General features: G+C 39.5%; 1 protein-coding gene across 2 annotated transcripts in view; it reads left to right on the top strand.

Moving 5' to 3' along the window:
* Window positions 1-20,596, top strand: part of LOC109420550 (chaoptin) — a 611,746-nt gene that overhangs the window by 18,026 nt on the left and 573,124 nt on the right. The window lies entirely within an intron of this gene.

Raw genomic sequence — 20,596 nt, 5'->3', positions numbered from 1 at the left:
AGCATGTATGGATGAATATTGATTAATAACTTTTGACTCGTGAGTCGAAATGAGTTGCGGTCTTCGGCAACATTCATCATTGAGATCTGATAAATTCAATTTGACTTTGAGCAAAGAACTTCATCCATATATTAATGCTCTGCAGCGTGAAGAACCTTTTTTGAAAATTTTGCATAGTAATTCCCATATAAACCCCTTTTGCTCTTGGGCCACCATTAAATCACCACCACAATGGCTGAAAATTTGACAGGACTCTAGTTTTGCACCAAGGATTGTAATGAACATATGGGAGCTTTGAGTTTTTAACATGTTTGAAGTCTGAACTGCCCTAGAGTACATATTCGACGAGAAAGGCACTATCACCACTAGGTGGATTTTTTTTTCCTGTTCGGGTTTGTCACTGCGACCAGTTTTTAGATCTATTGTGACATTACCCGTATCCTTAGTGTAGTGCATGTCGCATTACTCAATTGCCATTGAGGGGCAATAAAGTATCGATTTTGATACAGTTTTTGTTTTGTTTTCTTAGAAAACAAAACAAGAGTACTGATATTGGCCATGCATCGGAAACCTAGCATCACCCTTGTTTTACTGCTAAATTCTCCCCAGGTTTAGGACCCGGGTTTTAACATTAGCAGCAATATCATTCCAATAATGGGACATGTGTTCAGTAATAAGGATTCTAGTATGTTCCTTGCGTACTAGCACTTTCCAGACTTCGAAGAGTTAGTACATACATGGATCCCTAACCCAATTTGATTTCCTTTGCATTGAGTTTAGCCTCAGATGGTGAGGTTTTTAACTATATGCAAAGTAAAGTTGGTAAACTTAGTTTTATTCAAAGACTGGAAGTCATCACAACACCAGTAGCAAGGACTAAATACTATAATGCCTATAATTATCAGAACACATATTCCAAAATTGAAAAATAGGACGACACTAGATTTCGGTTTGGTAGATCTAACACCGCAACGCAACCCAAAAAGGCGATCTACCCACGCTACGGGCTCCGTTAAAGATCGAGCATGTTTTAAACCCCCTCAACCATTCATCCCTCAGCACGGGTCGCCTGACACCTTGGATTGGGGTTACCTGTTTGGTGGACTTTTACCCCCGGAACAGGTGGTCCGTAGTGCTATTCTAAGCCGGCAGCTACACGGACCACTAGGTGGATTAATCTGGGTTTTTAATTATACTTATAAAAAACACCACAAATGTACTTGGCATGAAATTGTTACTAAATACATAAATAATTTAATTTTAGTTTCATGATGGTTCTGAAGACCTCTTTTAATATATTTGACCTTAAAATGTTACTTGCGATTATCATATCGCGATTGCATTCTAAAGCGTGACAAAACATATTTGAACGTCTTATCTCAGACCAGACCCACTGTGCTTCATTGTTGAGGGGGCGTGTAAGGAGCGGATTTAGCGGCGGTGGTTTGTTGACTGAATGAACTGCTGCTCCCGTCCCGACGCCGATAACAAGGACGACGACGGCAGCGACGGAACGCCCCGGGAGCAAGCATAGGCGCACGATGGCGACGGATAAAAGATGGGGTGGCCTTATTTTACTTCGCAGCTTATTTTTCCCGCGGCGCTTTTGTGTCACTAACGTGTTTTTCGTGCCCCATGCCAGTTTTGTTTGTTGATGGTGCGCTGGCTGGCTGCTGGTGGTGGCGTGTTTTCTCCCAAAAGTGCTGAAATTCTGACGTGTGTACAATATTTTATTGTGCCACCTTGCGTGTAGGAATCGTTCACTGCAGGCCAAATTTTCCGTTTTTCTCTCGGATGACAAAGTTGGGAGAGGGCGTGGGGGTGTATAGCTGGGGATATTTCCATTGAATAGCTGGATTATGAAGAAACGCTCAATGGCAAGGTGGGTGATAGCTTTTCGTTGGTTTCGCCAGAATGGTGATGACAAAAATATCGCTCGTTCTCGTTACTGCACAATAGCGTAAGCTCTCGTCCTGTTGTGTATCTAGTCGTCTGCCGAGGTAGTGGATTTGTTGATGCCACCGAATTCGTGCAGACGGGACACAAAGGTGCCAGAAAGGAATTTATAAAACTCGTGAATTCGTTTTGTGCATATCTGGGAGGATGATATTTTCAGCTTGGTTTATAAATAGAGAAGAGTCAGTTATCTGAAATTCCGTAGTATTTAAAAAGAGGGGTTAGGGCAATGACCATGGTCCATACATTTTTTTGTGTGAACGAAAGACCACGTGATTTATAGACAGTTTCTTAAGAAGCTGCTAGTTTTAGGATAAGGCAAACTTTATTAGAATGGGGTTAGGTATTCTATGATCGGCCATCCACTTGGACCATTTGTACCATTGATATAATCAGAACTTAATTCATCATGGGAATAAGGAATTTAATCTGGGATAGATTGAAGATAGGGACAGGCTGACAAATAGTAAAAGATATTCTGGAAGGTACAAACTCACAAGCATATACCATTACTAGTTCAAAACGTGCCCTGAAAAGGAAACGTTAGGAAAACGCATAAGCGTTAAGAGCCAGAAAAGTAACTGTGTACATTAGGCTGCGGTTTATTTTTCAAAAGTTGTTGAAACCTGGGATTTAAGCCAAAAATATTGAGATTTAGAGGTGGCGCAATCGCTTCAAAGTTGAATTTACGAGTAATAAAACGGTGTTTTCACTTCAAGTGCCATAACTGTCTCAATTTTCAACCTTTTTTTTATGAATTTCTCACAAATTAAATTTCGAATAAACTCGTAGAACATTAAATTTTTCCAAAGTCACGCAAAATATGAGTTTTTAAAGATCTAATTTATTTTTTTCTTCTTTTTACAAAAAAAAATATCTTCATAGTCCGATAACTTTTTAACCGATTGACCAATTTCAATTTTTTTAGCTTGCTTTTGTAGATATTTCTGTTGCCTATCTTTATCCTAAACAAACTATTCATCAAAGTAGTCATTTTTATGATACTTTTCTCCAAAAAATGCCAAAACATCCCTTAAAACTTGATTCTTTCATGTTAAACTGGAGTTTTTGACGATTTTTTGCAATTTATTACTCCAAACCAGATACTTAGCATCAAATTTAAGGATATGGAAAACAATGGAGGATTTTTTTTTTCAAATTTTTTTTCCTCGCATTTAGAACATGAAAATATTTTTTGATTCAGAACACTCCAAAAACTGAAGTTTAAGGCTTCCATATGATTATTAAGTATTAATTTTTCACTTTTAGCCCGAAACTAAGCATGAAAACAACTAAAATTTTGCCAAAATTCTTATTTTTTCAATACGTGTTTTTGAACGGTTTTTGGTATTTATCCATTTCGAAACGATGATTTAAAGGTACAGCTTATTCACAGCATTCTTAGGCAACAAAAATATCTACAAAAGTAAGCAAAAAAAATGGAAATTGGTCAAACGGTTAAAAAGTTATAGGAATCTTAAGTCAATTTTTTTTTGTAAAAGTAAGAAAAAAAATTTAAGCTTTAAAAACTTATATTTTGCGTTACTTTGGAAAAATTTAGTGTTGTTCGAGTTTATTCGAAATTTAATTTGTGAGAAATTCAGATTGAAAATCGGTTGAAAATTGGGAAAGTTATGGCTCTTGAAGTGAAAACACCTTTTTATTACTCGAAAATTCAACTTTGAAGCAATTGCGCGACCTCTAAATCTTAATATTTTTGGCTTAAACTCAGAGGTTTCTCTTTTTGTGTCATTTGAAGAGCTCACGAATTCCAGGTTTCAACAACTTTTGAAAAATAAGCCGCAGCCTAGTGTACCTTTGACACAGGGGTGGAGTCCGATCTAGTAGTACACAAATCTGCGTCAATTGTACACATGCCTGTGTTGTTTCATTTTAGGGTGTACTAACCACAGCGAGTTTAGGTGGAACCTGAGAGAGAGGAGACAGCTGGCTTCGATTGCGTGCTACTTGATGTCAAGGAGGACCTGTCACAAACTGTCACCACGAACCGAGCTGAAAACCGCACATTGGTGGTGTGGAGTGGTCAAATATCCAAAGTATCTTATTAAAACTTCGCTCCGTTTGTTGGACTTAAAAAAAATAAAATGATGATGGTCAGTTTTCCTCAATCAGTGCAATGAATCCATGTATTTCCCATGCTCTGTCGCAGCAAACTCAATATGCAAAACAGTTTTGACCAATAATAAATTTTCAAACCATTGTGCGGCGCACAAAATTGCAATAAGAAGTAAGAAGAAGAAATGTAAACATCGGCGCTGTCTCCTCTCTCTCAGGGTGGAATATCAGAGAATACAAATATGGTTGCCACAATGAACAACTTGAACCATAACTAGAACTAATTTTAAAAATTCGTAAGCAAATGTGTCTGTTTTGAAAAATCTGCCTCTTTTAGCAAGTGAGCAAAGCCAGGATAAACTAATGCAAGTTATTCGGTGGTTCGATGTTTTGTTCGACAGATTTGTGCCTCTAAAATTTGTATGCAAAATCGAAACGGGATGTGTTGATGTTTCACTTTTAGAACAACAAAACATGCTGAACATTCTGTTTCAATATTAGGTGGTAACTGATTAGTTCAGTGAGGTCCCAAATTAACCAGCCCCTGGTATCTTTTGGGCTGACAAAACTGGAAAATTAAAAAAAATCTTATAAGTTCCATAAAAAGTGATTTTGAGTTCGTCAAACATAAGAGCAACGAGTGAGGAGTCCTGGGAATGAGTACGGGAGAGAGAGAAGTTAACTTGTGTTCTGGAGAAGGTGTTGCATGCAGAGAATCCCTAAAATCCTCTCAAAATCCCAAGAGGAATCACTGGAGAAATTCTTTGTGAAATTACAAGGATTTTGCATGCCGTGTCCCACCCACGCCGCGGTCACCCTACCAAGCGATGTACTCACCCAAACGCAGTTCTCATATCGACCCACCTTTACTACGTCACTGGTAAATAGAGTTCCAACACCGAGAGTGAGTGCTTCTAGCGAGTCCCCCAAATCAGCGTCATCGTCATTAAGCACTCATCGTGTGGTTCATCCACGGGCTCATCGCGTAGCAGCAGTCGAGACGGTAGTACGCGCATCACGATGGTTCCACACGTGCCTAGATGCTTCCGCGTGTTTCTAGAACGTGCGATAAACATGCGACCCGGTCACCAAAGGGGCTGTCCATTTATTACGTATGGGGCTGTTCGTTCATAAACCACGTAGACCTAAATTAGGTCATCTTAGACCCTCTCCTCCCTCGTAGATTTTTATCCATACATGGTCGACCAGTGTCAATTTCTTTCATACTTAAGTCCGAGAAATACAGTCCACCCGACCCGACCAGAGTTGGCCCCGGATACGCGCTAACAAACTCCATAAATAGTTTCTTAGAAACCATTATAATTCCCGGATTAATCTTTTTAGTTATTTCGCCTATTGCAATGTCCGTAGAAATCCCTAGAGGAATTCCTGGATTAATTCCTACAAGAACCACTAGAGGAACGTCCATTAAACTCTCTGAAGATATACCTGTGTCAAACATCCAGATGAAAAGTATTTCATGAAACAAGTTTTGGAGGAATTCCAGACGAAATGGCTTGAAAAATTCTAGCATTAATTCTACGAGAATAACCAGCAATGAACATTTCAATTTTGGCAGGAAATCCCGAAAACATCACAGAGGACATTCCTGAAGCAAAACCAAGACATATTTATGTAGGTACACGCAGAAAAATAAATTGTAAACACAATTGAATTCCAGTTCAAATCAACCGATTTTTCAGTTTACTATGACGACAAACTGATTTCTAGTTTAAACTGAACTGTTCTATTGTTTGATAATACAAATATATTCATTTGGATTCTATAACATTTACCCGAAAACCATTTACCCGAAAGACATTTACCCGAAAACCATTTACCCGAATGTAACATATCCCCGAATGCCAAATACCCGAATGCGACATTTACCCGAATAGTTTATTACTATGCACAAATTATGATTTTCTGAATAAAGTTCACTTATTTTGTTCTATTTAAAAAGTGCATGTATTATTTTGTATTGTGGATCAGAAAAGCATTTTGATATTCCTCAAGAACCCATTTGATCAAATTTTCCCTGAAATGATCCGCGATAGGAATTCACATGGCATATGCTTGAATAAAACTCATAACTGCAGCTTACATTGTTATGTTAACGCTGTTAGCGTTCACTCTAGATATTTACGCTTCTTTGATTCATATGCTGTTCTTTTGATAAGCAAAGATCAGTTTATGATTTAAAGAAGGGGAAATCTCTGTTTGTAGGCCAAGGTGTCATTAGTTCGAAACGATTAGAAACAGCCCTCGGAAAATCAACATATCATTAGAAAATAATATTTGACAGAAAAGTTTGCAGATTGTTCACCAAACAGAACATCCCATTATTAAAAGAAGGAAAAAATCAGATGTAGACTTGGAATCCATCACTCAATCATGTAAGAGTGTAATTTAAAAGAACATCATATAATCGAAACAAGGACAAAACTTATATGCATCCCAACTAACAATAATGGTAGCTGAATAACAGCTTATTCAATCAAAATTTCAAAAATTAAGCTTATGATTGACTTATTCTTCTATTGTACAGCAACAATGTTTGTTGTGCAGTTAGTAATTCGAACGCCTACAAAATATGCAGCAGTGCAACTCGAAAGAACAGCCTTTGAAGAGAAGAAGGGAAAATCTCCGAAGGATAGGTAATAGTTTGGCCACCAAACAACACAGTGATAGTATGTCTGTTAAAGAAATTCTACCCCCTTACCCCGAATGCCATCATAACCTCGAATAGGACATTATTCCAAAAGCCATTTCCCCGAATGGGTCATCACCCCGATAGACATGTATAATAGTTCCCTAAAGGACATAGATAGAAAGATGGATTCACAGGTCTCCTATGGAGTTAGTAGTTCGTCCGCAACAAACTAAATAACATTTCAACTCCAACGCGCAAAAGTAGCCTCTTATGGAAAGAATGAATGCATTATATGGAGAAATTACCAGTTTAGCCGGTACCAGCTGACCAACTCATCAACAGTTTACGGGTGAACAATGTAAATTCGAAAGAATAGCCTATTTTAAAAAGAAGGCAAATCTTAGAAGAAGTGGATAATACTTGCGGTATGGCTGCCAGTTTGTGATCGTGCATATAAGTAGCTAATTTTGCATTTTTTGGGCGACCTCCTGATTGATTCGGATTGGCGTTCGGGCTAATTGGATGGAGCCGTAAAAGAACAGAATATCAACAAAAATCTTTTGATTAAAATAGCATTGTGACAGCCAGTTAGTCCTGTACAAGAGTGTTTGATGATCACTCAGTCTGATGATTATTAGGTCTAACCAAAGCATTCTATATGATACCGGGCCATAACATATTTATTATTGACAAATCATATGGGGATCTAATACACATTTTTTTATTTTTCGGGTAAGTGTCGCATTCGGGTAAATGTCGCATTCGGGTATTTGTCGCATTCGGGTATTTGTCGCATTCTGGTAAATGACGTTCGGGTAAATGTCATTCGGGTAAATGTCTTTCGGGTAAATGGTTTTCGGGTAAATGTTATAGAACCATTCATTTGTCGATATTTTTGACAGTTTGTTAAAACAAACAGAGATATGGTATTTTCAACATGAAATAATGGATTGATTCAAACAACTGCACTTTTGCCACTTGTGACGGCAGCAACTGCGGCAGCTCGGAAATCTATTTTTAGACCGTCGGTAAGCGGATGGGGAGGAGAACGACTAAAAAAAGACAAAAAAGCGAAACCGATCAACTTTTTGTGGATGCTGTCGTGAGTACCTGCGCGTTATCCATCACGGCTAAAGCTGCACTTGGAAGTTGACGTGATAGATTTGCTGCACCTTCTTCGTTGTGGCGATGTTGGGGTAAGCATTTTATAGATGTGTGAGTGCTTTCGGACCATGTTTATGGTTTTAATTGTTGAAACAAATGAAATTTTTGACATTACATGAAATGATGGTAATCGGTTGTTTTTATTGATAAACTCTAAATGAAAACAATTAAATATAACTTTGGAATAAGTAAATTCTCAGTTTGAAAATAAACCATGCGTTTTATTGTTTTAAACAAGCGCCACTTTTCTGCGTGTAGGAATACCGAGAGTACATGCTCTAGAAATCTCAAAAGGAACCTCCGGGAAATCCATAAAGTAAGCCTTATAGAAAAATGAATGGAGGAGCCCTGGAGAAATTCCTAGAGGAATTCCTGGAGGAATTGTTTGAGGAATACCAGTGTGTTACTTGTGTTAGACATCGCTAGAGGGATTCTTGATTAAATACCTCTATTAATCCCCAGAAGGATTTCTGGATCAATGCCAAAAGGAATTCTTAAAGGAATCAAAAGAGGAATTCCTTAAAGTATACCTAGGAAAATCCCTGGATAAAATCCTGGATGAATTCGTGGAGTGATTCTTGATTTACGATCAATCGCACCTACCAGGATCTTGTCGTTTACGATGAGGAACAATAGCGGTGATAGGATACATCCATGCCTCACTCCAGCAACGATCCGGATGGGATTGGACAAGACACCATTGCCTGCACGAAAATGCCCTGTGCTATGCTTCAATGAGGCCGATGATTTTCTCAGGGACACCCATACGTCTGAGGGCTCCCCACATATGTTCGTGATTGAGACGGTCGAAAGCTTTTTCGTAATCAATGAACACCAGGTAGGTCTTGGAGTTCATTGATTTGCTCCAGGATGATACGGAGCGTGACAATATGGTCCACACAGGATCGTTTCCAAAGTGCTCGATCCAACGATTCAACTGATCAGCCGCGTTGGTCAATAACTGTCCAGATGTGCATTCACGGGCATCGTAGGATTCATCTTAGTCCCACTGAGGCGACGTGAGATATCCAAGAGGAGACGGATGTCGCCGGCGTTTCCGGCATTATCACCTTCGTCGGCTAAGGAGTCCGTCAACGCTCGTCTACATGAGCGCTTAACTTTTTTCTCGAGAGAGGAATAGCGCTGACGGGCTATGGTTTTGGCTCCTCGTGTTTTCGCTCGCTCTATCGCTGCTTTGGCGTTTTATCGCTACTTTATCTTCCGCCAGGTATCATCTTCGATTCACTGTTGTCTCCGGATGCGTTGCGTATCTCACCCAAACTATTCTCGCCGGTGGCTATGAAGGGGTTCTTGATGGCGCTCCATTGATCTTCCATGCTTCTACCTTCCGGAATATCCGCAGCACGGTTCTCTAGCTCCTCGACTAAGGACCTTTACACTGCAGCGTCTTCCAGTCGGCGTGCGTTGCACCGGCACCCGATTTTCTCCTCCTGTCCATGGATCCTAGAAATGCGCAGCTGGATCTCGTCGATTAGGAGATGATGGTCGGACGCAATGTTGGTGCTACGTTTGTTCCGCACATCAAGAAGGCTCCGTCTCCATTTCCGGCTGATGCAGTATGGTCGATTTGATTTTCCGTGACGCCATCACGGGAAACCCATGTCACTTTGTGCACCGGCCGATGAGAAAAGAGCGTCATTGTTGCCACAGAACTCTCACAGCTCACCGTTCCCGCTCATTTATCCGAGATCATGGTGTCCCATGACGTACTCATAATAGGAGTTGTCGGAACCAATTATCGCTTTGATGTCAGTCATGAGGATCTTGATATCACTTTTTGGAATCTTACCCGTGACAGCATTCAGTTGGGTGTAAAAGTTCTCTTTGTATTGCATTTCGGCAGGATTGCATTGGTTGGCGCGTAACATTGGATCATGGTAAGGTGTCGAACCAGTGTTCTGAATCTGATCACAATTATTCTCTCATTACAGTGAGGATTCGCTCGTTGGGTCACGACTGCGCCCCGATTAGCGAATCGTGTTCGTTCGTTGGGACAACTGACACCTGACAAAATTGCTCTAGACACACGCAAGTGACGAGAAATACGTCACGAAACTCTCACATACTTCCATACTTGCACAAACGTTCTGTATATAGGAGCTGCGATGCGACGGCGGTCAGACGTCAAACTCGTTTTGACATTGATTTTGACATTGACAGTGCTTTTTAGTTGGGTTTTTCCCCAACCAGCGAACATCCAACCATCGAGACAGTCCATCTAACGAGCCGCCAACAAACGAATCGGGACTGTAATAGGTTTCCACTTCATGAGAGCAGCGTAGGCGTGAGCACTAATCAGGAAACCAACTCCATGATGACGAGGAGCGTTTTCACCTCGTCGGCCAGAGTATAGCACACGGTGTGTCTGGTAGAACAAATTTATTACAAAAAAATGGGCATCGCTAATTTTTACGCTACGTGAAAGTTGACGCTACCAGCTTTCATTCAAGCCCAACATCGAAATATTCCACCGGGGGAACTTTTTCATACAAAAATTGGGTATGTTTGTTAAGTAGAAATAGGGATTAATTCGGAACCGTGCATTTTGTATGGGGAAAAACAGTATTCTGAAAAAGTTGTTCGGGATCCCTCGGTGGATTTTTTTGAGGGACCCTGCAAATGAAAGCTGAAAGCCTCTATTTTTGAATAGCGAAAAGTTTGACGATGCCCATTTTTTTGTTATAAACTTTTCCCATACACACGCCGTGTAGCAGAATTTAACCCGACGCGTCGCGAAGTTAATCTGTGTACTCCAAAGTTCGAACAACGGACTTCGCTCATTCCTAGGACCTCAAGCTTCATACGGCATGCCTCATTGGCTAGTTGTGCCAGTTTACCCTGCTGGGCTAGGGTTAATACATTCCAGTTCTTGTCCGTCGTTTCGAGCTAAAAGTCGTTTCCATTGAACCAGTTCGTAATCTTTCATTTTCGATTTCTGTAACGGTTTTTGGGTTTCGGAAACACTGGGTTGTTGGCATAAGGTCCCCTATTCACCGTGGTGGGGCTGCCACCTTAGGTATAGCTTCCGGTGGAGGAGCATTTCATACTCAGCTAATGGACGCCAGAACAAACGAAAACGAAACAGGCGAAGAAAACAAACCTGTCGATAATATTCGAAGTCACCCTATTTAGTGTTTATCAAACTCGAAAAATTGGATGAGTTAAACAAATCAACAATGTTTAGTTGCTTGTAATCTTGCTGTATTATTCTTATTATACCATTCCTCAGTAAAAGAAATCATCCTTAGGCCGGAGATCAGATTTTTCAGCCTTGTCAGCATTCCAACACCAATTTAGCCACGCCAACGGAAAAACTCGGATTCCCTCACCATAAGATACCCGGCATGCCCATCAAACACTGATTTGATTAATTTTCCATTCAAGTTTCATTACTGGCAAGGCTTCCGGTAAACACTTTTCGACGAAAACCTCTTAGAAGCCGGTGACTGCCACTGGAGTGTCGGCTTTAATTTCTGTAATTTGTTCGCCACACTTTCCAACCTCGGTAATGCTGTGAAAGTTACGACGATGACGGCGACGGCAGCTGAAGTAGGCAAAGTCGTCGTACTGCATCGTCCGTCGTCGTCCGCCAAAGAAAAAGCAAACGCAGTCAACTGTGAATCCCCGCTGAACCACCCCCATTTTAGTACTAAAGCACTTTTCAGTATTATTTACCGGTAGCGGAGTTGAGAAGAAGTATGTTATTTTTTGCTGGACGCTACCGGACTAGATACGACAACCGCACTGGAACAATGGCACACGGGAATGCGACGGGGAAAAATCATTTTAAAAGCATCTGAATAAGCTCTCCAAAGTTTACGAGAGTCGGCAAGTGGCCAGGCCAGAATTGGAAATATCTCCTAGCATGGCGTGGCGGCGGCCACAATTTCAACGACCAACGAAAGTCCCTAAAATGCAGAGGAGAAAGTTGGGGCCGTGAGCTCTGCAAAGTTGCACTGGTTCTCGGCGGTGAAGAAAAGCGGGGTTGGATGTTTTGTGTGCAGCAGCGCAGAGAGGGACTATCATCAGCTGCCTCTTGTTGTTAGGTTGTGGCTGTTTGTAGACTGCTGGTGTCTATGACTTGGTGCATGTGTTTCGGGTGTAAGTAGGTAAAGTGCTTTTGTAGAGTGCAGCAAAGTGTGCTTTTTCTTGTCTAATGATGATGACAGCACTGGGATCTACGATGAAATGTATGAGCCAGATAGTTGTGTTATTGTAAAAAGTGACTAATTAAGGCACAGCGCAATGGTTGGAAAATTTGGATGCATGTCGTTTTGAAATATGTTTGGTGAATGACTTGTCCTCTGTTGAAAACAAAGAAGGGAAGCCCAATTAGGTTGCCTGCGAAAGAAATGATGCAGGCTAATTATCTCTACCTAGGTTTGGGTTTCGAAAATAAATGGAATCATGAAATGACTTTTACATTTACTTACCGCATTTTGCTGTCTATTTAGGATGCAGGCTACGGCCAGGATAGCTCACTTCAATCTTTGAAATAAAGAACAGCAACGATCATTCCTTGCATACTTATGTAAAACAGTACAGTCCAAGTAAATTTAGTTAAAGAACCTTACTTTTGTCAGAAAAACTTCAAACTAGGTTATCTTGTGAATCCGTTGTTAACTGCTTTCAGTTGCAAAGAGAATTATCAAACCAGCGTGTCATGCCTCGAGCATATGTACATGCCAACGAAGCAATCGTCAGTTTACATGTCTCTGAATTAATTCAAAGAAAAATATGTATTGATGTATTTGTTGGAAACTCCAACAGCAAAAATACAAAAAAGAAAATAGAAGTAGATAGAATAGATCAAGGCATATTATCGCATATATGAGCTTATATGAGCTGAATTGAGGATATGATATTTCTTAAATTTCAAAATACAAGAAAAATATCAGCTTTAAAGAAAAGCGAAGCCTAGTGAGAATCGCATTGATTATCTTATTTTGGAATTTCTGATTTATAATTTATAGACTACATGAATGAACTGATTAGATCTTTTCCGGCCCCATATACAAATGCCGTAGCAATCGAAACTTTCTCATCCTAAGCAATATTCACTAACCATATAGCATCTGGAGAAGGTGTTCTATTAAACATAACCGGGCCCTTCGGTGGAAGATTGCCATCATAAATTTAAGATGAGCTCGATACAACCCAAGATTACCTGTGTGGTGACCCAAATCCACTTTAAAACTGTTACAGATGAAGGAGCTGCTGTTGCCGTTGGTTGTTGCTACTATTTCTTCCTCGGATGCCTCTTCAATATCGATCACTTCGGGTAAAGTGTATGCACCTGAGCACTCCTGGACCAAGGTGAGAAGCTTGAAACGACACGTCCAACGGTGTTATTACACTCTACACTCCTACGCCACCGCCTTAAGCTCCAGCATGGCCCATACGTATGTTTTGATAAGGAGAACCAACGAGAAACGAAGGACACCAGCCCAGCGCCAGCGGTGCGGAGGTCGGTGGTGGTCGAAGTATATGCATCATACATTTATGCAGCAATGCTTCACCACCCGGAAAGAAGCTCGGGCCATAGGAACACATAGTGCATACATAGATCTGTGCTGTTGCTGCACGACCACCCCTGCGGCAGCCGGATCCGACTTACTGACTTTATTACAGCTGGCTGGCAGATCAAAACACGTGCTACCCACTTCTCGCCGCAAGAAATTGAACTTGTCTTATTTGAACAAATGCTTCTGCCCGCCATGGCTTTCTATCTTTCTAGTCAAGCGGCCCGACTTGGGGGATGTGTGAGGGTCGGTTCTTAAATTTGTCATTTTTACATATCATTAGTTCACAAATTGAACCGAAAGTCGTTTAAACTACTATCAGCGACCAATATTTGTCATGCATAATTTCATGATAATCTTTGAATCGTTCTCCAGCAAAATTTGATAGAAAAAAATTGTTTTATAGCTGAAAATTGATTTTGACAATATTTAAAAGTTTGATATTTACTAAAACTTAAATATTTTTTGAAGTGAACCACACAAATCAAATCTTTAAGCGTGTTCAAGAAAATTTAATCTTTTGAATGTAGTTTTTGCGTACGATTTATGAAAATTTTGTTACCTATTGGTAAGCTTTCGGGACAATCCCATTCATTTTTTGCAAAATTTTCATAATGGTGAAAAAAATTAACCGTCTTTTTCTCAACGTATATTTCAGACATCGATTGTTGACGAGTTAAAGTAAAAGTGGCAGCACAATCGGAGTATACTTATGGATAATGAGATGCATTAAGTAAGCAACTTTGCTCACTTTGCTTAGATATTAAATCAGCAGCCTTGTAGTAGTGTTTTTTTTTTTACAAATTCCCCTTGTTCAGAATTGAGAACTCTCAGCACAACATTTTTTTGTCTCAAGAGCAAACTATGTGTCTCTGTAGGAGGCAATGATACACAGTTGTTTCCTTTTCAACGGTTTATTGGGTAATGGTCAACTGTGTATCATTGCCTCCTACAGTCTCCAGATTTTGGGCCGCTGAATCCGAATCTGGGCTCAGATTTGCTTCAGCACGTCACAATTTTGAGTTACACCTCAATTTAGTGTAGTGTGCGGACATCGGTGCGGACCGTAGGCAACGGCGACCAGGGAAGAGCAAAGGGAGGCTGCAGTAGAGTTTCAGGAGCTCCCAAGGAGTTTCAGGGAAGCACCAGCCGCAGGGTCGTCTTTGGAGCTTCAAGAGGTTCCTGCGGAAGTTCCAGTGGGTCTCAGGAGAGTTCAATAGACCTCAAGGGCCAAAAAAGCGTTCCAGAGGATCTCAGGTGCGTTTCAGGGAATCTCAGAGGCGTTTCAGTGGGTTTCATGGGGTATCTGAAATTTCATGATCGTTTTAGGGGCTCTCAGGAGGTAACTGTAGGGGTCTCAGGGTCGTTTCAGAGAGGTTCAGGGGCATTCCAAGGGATCATAGGGGCGTTTAAGGGGCTACATAGATTGATTGATTGATTTGTCTTTATTAAAGAGCTACATAGAGATGAAAAGGGCATTTCAGGAGTCTCAAGGGCGTTCCAGGGGGTTCCAATGGATTTCCCCGGGGGAACCAGGAGGTCTCAGAGGCTTTTCAGAGGCCAGTTTTCAAGGGAATTTAAAGGGTGTCAGAGGAAAATCAGGGTGTTTTAGAGGCCATTTAGGGCGTTTCAGGAACGTCGTAAGGCGTCTCAAGAGGTTTTCATAGGTGTTTAACCCGGGAGCGGTCGCGTCGCGTACTGAGTACATGCACCATGAAAAATGCACGCTTGTGGTACACAGAGTAAGCGCGGCGTCGCTGCAGGTAGTCAAAGACGCGACTGCTCGAGGGTTAAAGTATCCTCAGGTGGAAATCACAGGGTTTACATAGGCGTTATAGAAGGTCCCAGGGGGTTTTCACTTTTCAGTGGTATTTCAAGGTATTCACGGGGTGTCAGTGGCATTTTATGGGGCTTCAGATGGTTTTCATTTTAAAGAAAGTCTTAGATAGGAGCCAGGGGGAGCCACTTGAAACGCCTTTGAAACCCTTTGGAACACGCTTTAAAGGTTTCTGGAATCGCCCTGAAATGACTCTGAGAACCTCTTGAACCGCCTCTGAAATACCTTGAAAGCCCCTGAAACCTCCACAAACCCAATAAAACGCCCTTGAAATTTTTCTAACACATATTAGATGTCCCTGAAACCCCTATGACCTTCCACAGCAAAAAGCTTTGTAATATCGAGGTGCGTAATTCTGACGATATATCCATTTTCGAACATAATTTCACTGGATTACATCGTTTTCTAACAAATAGAGTAATGCGGGGCAAAGGTTCGCACGGGGCAAAAGTTCGCAGTGGGTCTTTTTCTGAACACGAGTTAAGAACCCAAACAAATTTGCATGGGTTCGACACATAATCAGGCCAGTTACTCGTCAACAAAAATTGGAAGGATTTCGTTATGGTGTGGCAGAGTTATGCGAAAAAATGTGTTTCTAGGTGTTTTGATAGATTTTTTGGGCTTTTTGGAATAAGAATTTGTAGTAACAGGAAGAAGAAGAATCTCAAAATCTCTTGATGTCGGAGAATCGTTATTCCATAGTAGTTCAAGAGGTGTACTCAAATAAACAATAAACTACTAGTGCTTCTTGCAGAAAGGGACATTGTTGAAACCTTGACGGTGGGGCAAAAGTTCGCAGTAGCTGTGGGGCAAAAGTTCGCACTAGCTTTCTGAATGTAGTACATCCATAAAATTACAGAATCTTTGCAGTAATGATGGTTTCGTATAGAAACTACTATATGTGTATAATATGTGTAGTATGTACCCTGAAATCGTTCCGGCAGAGGGTTTGAACTTTGTTTTGTAAGAAGATCCAGTGTAAGGCAAACATTATGTTCACCCATTTAAATCAAGAAATTAAAAATGGCTAAAAAACATTTTAAAACATTTTCTTCGTCATCCTCGTCGTGTCTTTTCGTATGTTTCTGAAGGTCATGTTATGTTCTTCTACTTTACCGGGGTCTTTCATAGCTTAGTTTGTAAATTCACAGTTATAATTCATCACCATACTGACGGGGATAAGACTCGATTACGATCCCGTTCAATAGTTTTGCAGCATATTTGATTTTTTTTAAGGTATTTTGTGCAACACGTATCTCTATGATTACCCCACAATGTATTTTGATAACTTCAGTTATGCAGGAAAGGACAGCTTCTTGTTAGTAGTTGTGGAAGTCTTCATAAAATACATTGTATACCAAAGCTGAACACCAGGTCGTATTCCAGTTGGGCCGTAAAGCTAAGAACAGAAAGAAACAGATTTCACGGCTAAAGTGAAAGGACGAACATGAATTACCATGAAATAAATGAACATCACACCAATAAACTATGTTATTCAACGTGCGAACTTTTGCCCCGCATAATGCGAACTTTTGCCCCCACTATGGGGCAAAAGTTCGCATTGGAGTACTTGCATTAAAAATTGTATTACTGAAACTACGAAAAGAACGCGAAAAAATCTAGTACTACGTTTTGAAGGCAACATGATAGGGACCCGTTTAACGAAGAAAAACGATATTATTTTCTTTTCGTTTAATAGCTATTTTGTGAAGTCTGTTAGGTGCGAACTTTTGCCCCGCATTACTCTACATACATATCACACTCTCAATTTGCACCCTGGTTGGCACCAGCAGGTGTCAATAAGTCCTTTCCAGCAGATACCTAGAAGCAGTATCTAGCAGCAGTATATTTATCATCTGCCTTTTAACTCGGTGAAACAGCCCAACATTCGATTTTTATTTTGATTCAACAATAATTACTTATTTTCAGAATGCTCTATAGAATTTATTCATTAAAAAATGTACATAAAATCGAGGGTCTATATAATCTAGGTTTTACCAAATCGAGGCATGCCTGTATAGGTTTCCTCTCAGAAGTCTCCTTATGGTCTAGAGAGCCCCTTTCAGGGTTCTAGCACATCCTTCTCAAAATTCTAGGTCAGTCCATCTCTGGATTCCGAACATTTTTTTTTTTTTGAGAATCCCTGTCAGGATGAGTTTCTCTTAATAATGTGGAGGAGCCCTTTCTGGGTTCTGGGGCAATCTCTTTCAGGATTGTAATGAAATGTCTTTCAATACTGCAGGAATTTTTTTTTCAGAATTCTAGGAGAATACCTCCCAGAATTCTAGGAGAATCCATCAGGGAGTTTTCAAACATTTTGAGAGAATCCATCTCAGATAACTGGAGTAATCTCTCCCAGAATTCTAGGGAAATCGTTCATAAAATTTAGGGTGAATTCCTATTGCAAGAGTTTTTCTTTTTTGGCTAGGATAATGTCTGTCAGGATACTGGCGTGAAAATTTTCAGCATTTTGAATGAATATTTCACAGAATTTCAGAGGAATCCTCAAAGTTCATTAAAATTTTTGGAGGAATTTTCCTAAGCAGTGTTATATAGGAATGCCTCTCAGAATTCTAGAGAATAATTGGACTCTAAAGAAATTCATTTCAGGATTTTGGGGTATTTCCTACCAGGGTTCCCTACCAAGGGTGAAATCCCTTTAAGGGTTCTAAGCAATTTCTGGATGATCCGGATTGATTCCTCTAAGGATTCTAGAAGACCTTCACTTAGGATCCTACTCAGAGTTCTGAGGAAATCCTTCTCAGTATTATCAGGAACTCCTCTCAGACTTCTTGGAGTATCATAATCAGCATTCTCAGAATTGTAGTGTAATTCCTCGCAGAATTCTGGGGGAATATTTCTTAGGATTCTGAGGAAATCCCACACAGGGTTTTAGTGGTATCCTTCTCAGGATTCTGTGTTAGATCCTTTAACACTCCCGGCCCCAAGATCAAAAATTTGTTGTAACTAAATTTTTAATTGGCTATATCTCAGCAATGGCTCAACCGATTTTCAATTTTTTTTTATCAATCTCATGTCCGAATCCTGAAATTTCAGATGATTGAACAGAAATTATTCTAGGGGTGCTCAAATTTCCTCTAGAACAGTACAACCGATACAAATTTTTTTCGACATGCTTATTTAATTGTAAACGTGCAAAATATTTCAGTAAACATCATAAATCTGCATGGTTCACATGAATATAGTATAAAATAGCTGGATGCATATCGTAAATACAATCGAAAAATATTTTGAACATCCCTAGCGCTCTCGGCAGTGGCTAGTTGTAATTAAATTTTCAATTGACTATATCTCAGCAACGGCTCAACCGATTTTCAAAATTCTTTTACCAATCTCTTCTCCGAATCCTAAAGTTTCAGATAATTGAACAGGAATTATTTTAGGGGTGTTCAAATTTCCTCTAGAACCGTGCAACCGATATATATATTTTTAAATGTTTACCTAATTGGAAGCGGTCTGAAAATTACTGTACGCATTATGGATGTGTGTGGTATAGTATAAGATAAAATATTTTGAACATCCCTAGTGCTCCCGGCAGAGTGGCTAGTTGCAATTAAATTTTCAATTGACTATATCTCAGCAACGGCTCAACCGATTTTCAAAATTCTTTTACCAATCTCTTCTCCGAATCCTAAAGTTTCAGATAATTGAACAGAAATTTTTCTAGGGGTGTTCAAATTTCCTCTAGAACAGTGCAACCGATATAATTTTTTTTTTTTTTCAAAATGTTTACCTAATTGGAAGGGGTCTGAAAATTAATGTACGCATAATGGATGTGTGAGGTACAGTATAAGATAAAATATTTTGAACATTCCTAGTGCTCCCAGCACGATGATCGAAAATTTGTTGAAACTAAATTTTAAATCAGCTATATCTCAGCGATGGCTTAACCGATTTTCAAAATTATTTTCCTTACATGTTGTCCTAATCTTCTAGTTTCAGATAATTGAATAAAAAATATTCTAGGGGTGGTCCAATTTTTTCCATATCAGTGCAGAAGATACGATATTTTTCAGCCATTTTTTCTTCATTGAGGACGTTCAAAATATTTCCTTGAACATCATAAACCTACATTATTCAAACGGGAATAGTATAAGATCTATCTGGATACATGCAGTAAACCTCAATTAAAAAGATGTTGAACATCCCTAGTGCTCCTTGAATTATGACCGAAGCTTGACTGTAATTAAATTTTCAATCGCATATATCTCAGCGATTGCTCAACCGATTTTCAAAATTATTTTACCAATCTCTTGTACGAATCTTCAAATTACAGAAGTTTGAAAAAAACCCTTCTAGGGGTGTTCAAATTGCCTTTTGAACAGTTCAACTTGTTTCAAAATATTTATATCATTGTAAAAGTTCTAAATATTTCGGTAAACATCATAAATCTTCGTGATTCTAATGAGAATAGCATAAGATCACTTGATACATATTGTGAACTACATAGTACATTGAACATCCCTAGCACTACCGGCATTGTGATCGAAATTCGGCTGTAACTATATTTTCAATGAGCTATATGTCAGCGATGACTTGACCGATTTGCCATATTATTTGACTAATCTCTTGTCAGAATTTTGTTTTGTGTTCAAATTTCCTCAAGAGCTCTGCATCCGGTGTATTTTTTTTCGACTTGTTTACTTCATTGTGAACGTTCTAAATATTTTCACAAGCATGAGAAATCTGCGAGATTCTTATTAGAACAGTATAACATAAAAGGATACATATTGTGAATCACATAAAAACACACTCGGTGATTGAAATTAAACTATAAATAAATTTTCAATTGGCTATATCTCGCAAAATAACTCAACTGGTTTTTTATATTCTTTTACTTATCGAATCTTCAAGTTTCAGACAATTGAACAAAAATCATTCTAGAGATGTTAAAATTTCCCCTGAACCAGATAACCGATACCATTTTTTTCCAACATGTTTACCTAATTGTAAACGTTCTGAAACTGTCACAGAAAAAAATATTGGGACATCCCTAGCGCTCCTATAACGATGACTAAATTTTCAATCTGCAATATCGTAGCAATAGCACAACTGATTTTCAAAGTTATTTTGCTAATATGTTGTTCAAGTCTTCGAACTTCAAACAAATGAACAAAATACGTTCTAGGGGTGTTCCAACTTCCTTCAGAACAGTGCAACCGACACACATTTTTTCAGTCATTTTCACTTCATTGTAAGCGTTATGAAAAAAATCCGCAAACATCATCAATTTGCTGGCTTCAAATGAGAAAAGTATAAAAATGCCGGAAACATGTAGTTACCCGAGCAAAGTCCAACAACAAAATTACAGCAAATCGAAAACATGATTTGTATTCAGTTACAAAT

The sequence above is a fragment of the Aedes albopictus genome, chromosome 2 (assembly GCF_035046485.1).
Source record: "Aedes albopictus strain Foshan chromosome 2, AalbF5, whole genome shotgun sequence".
Classification (NCBI taxonomy): Eukaryota; Metazoa; Arthropoda; class Insecta; order Diptera; family Culicidae; genus Aedes; species Aedes albopictus.
This window is presented reverse-complemented; position numbering and strand designations above follow the sequence as displayed.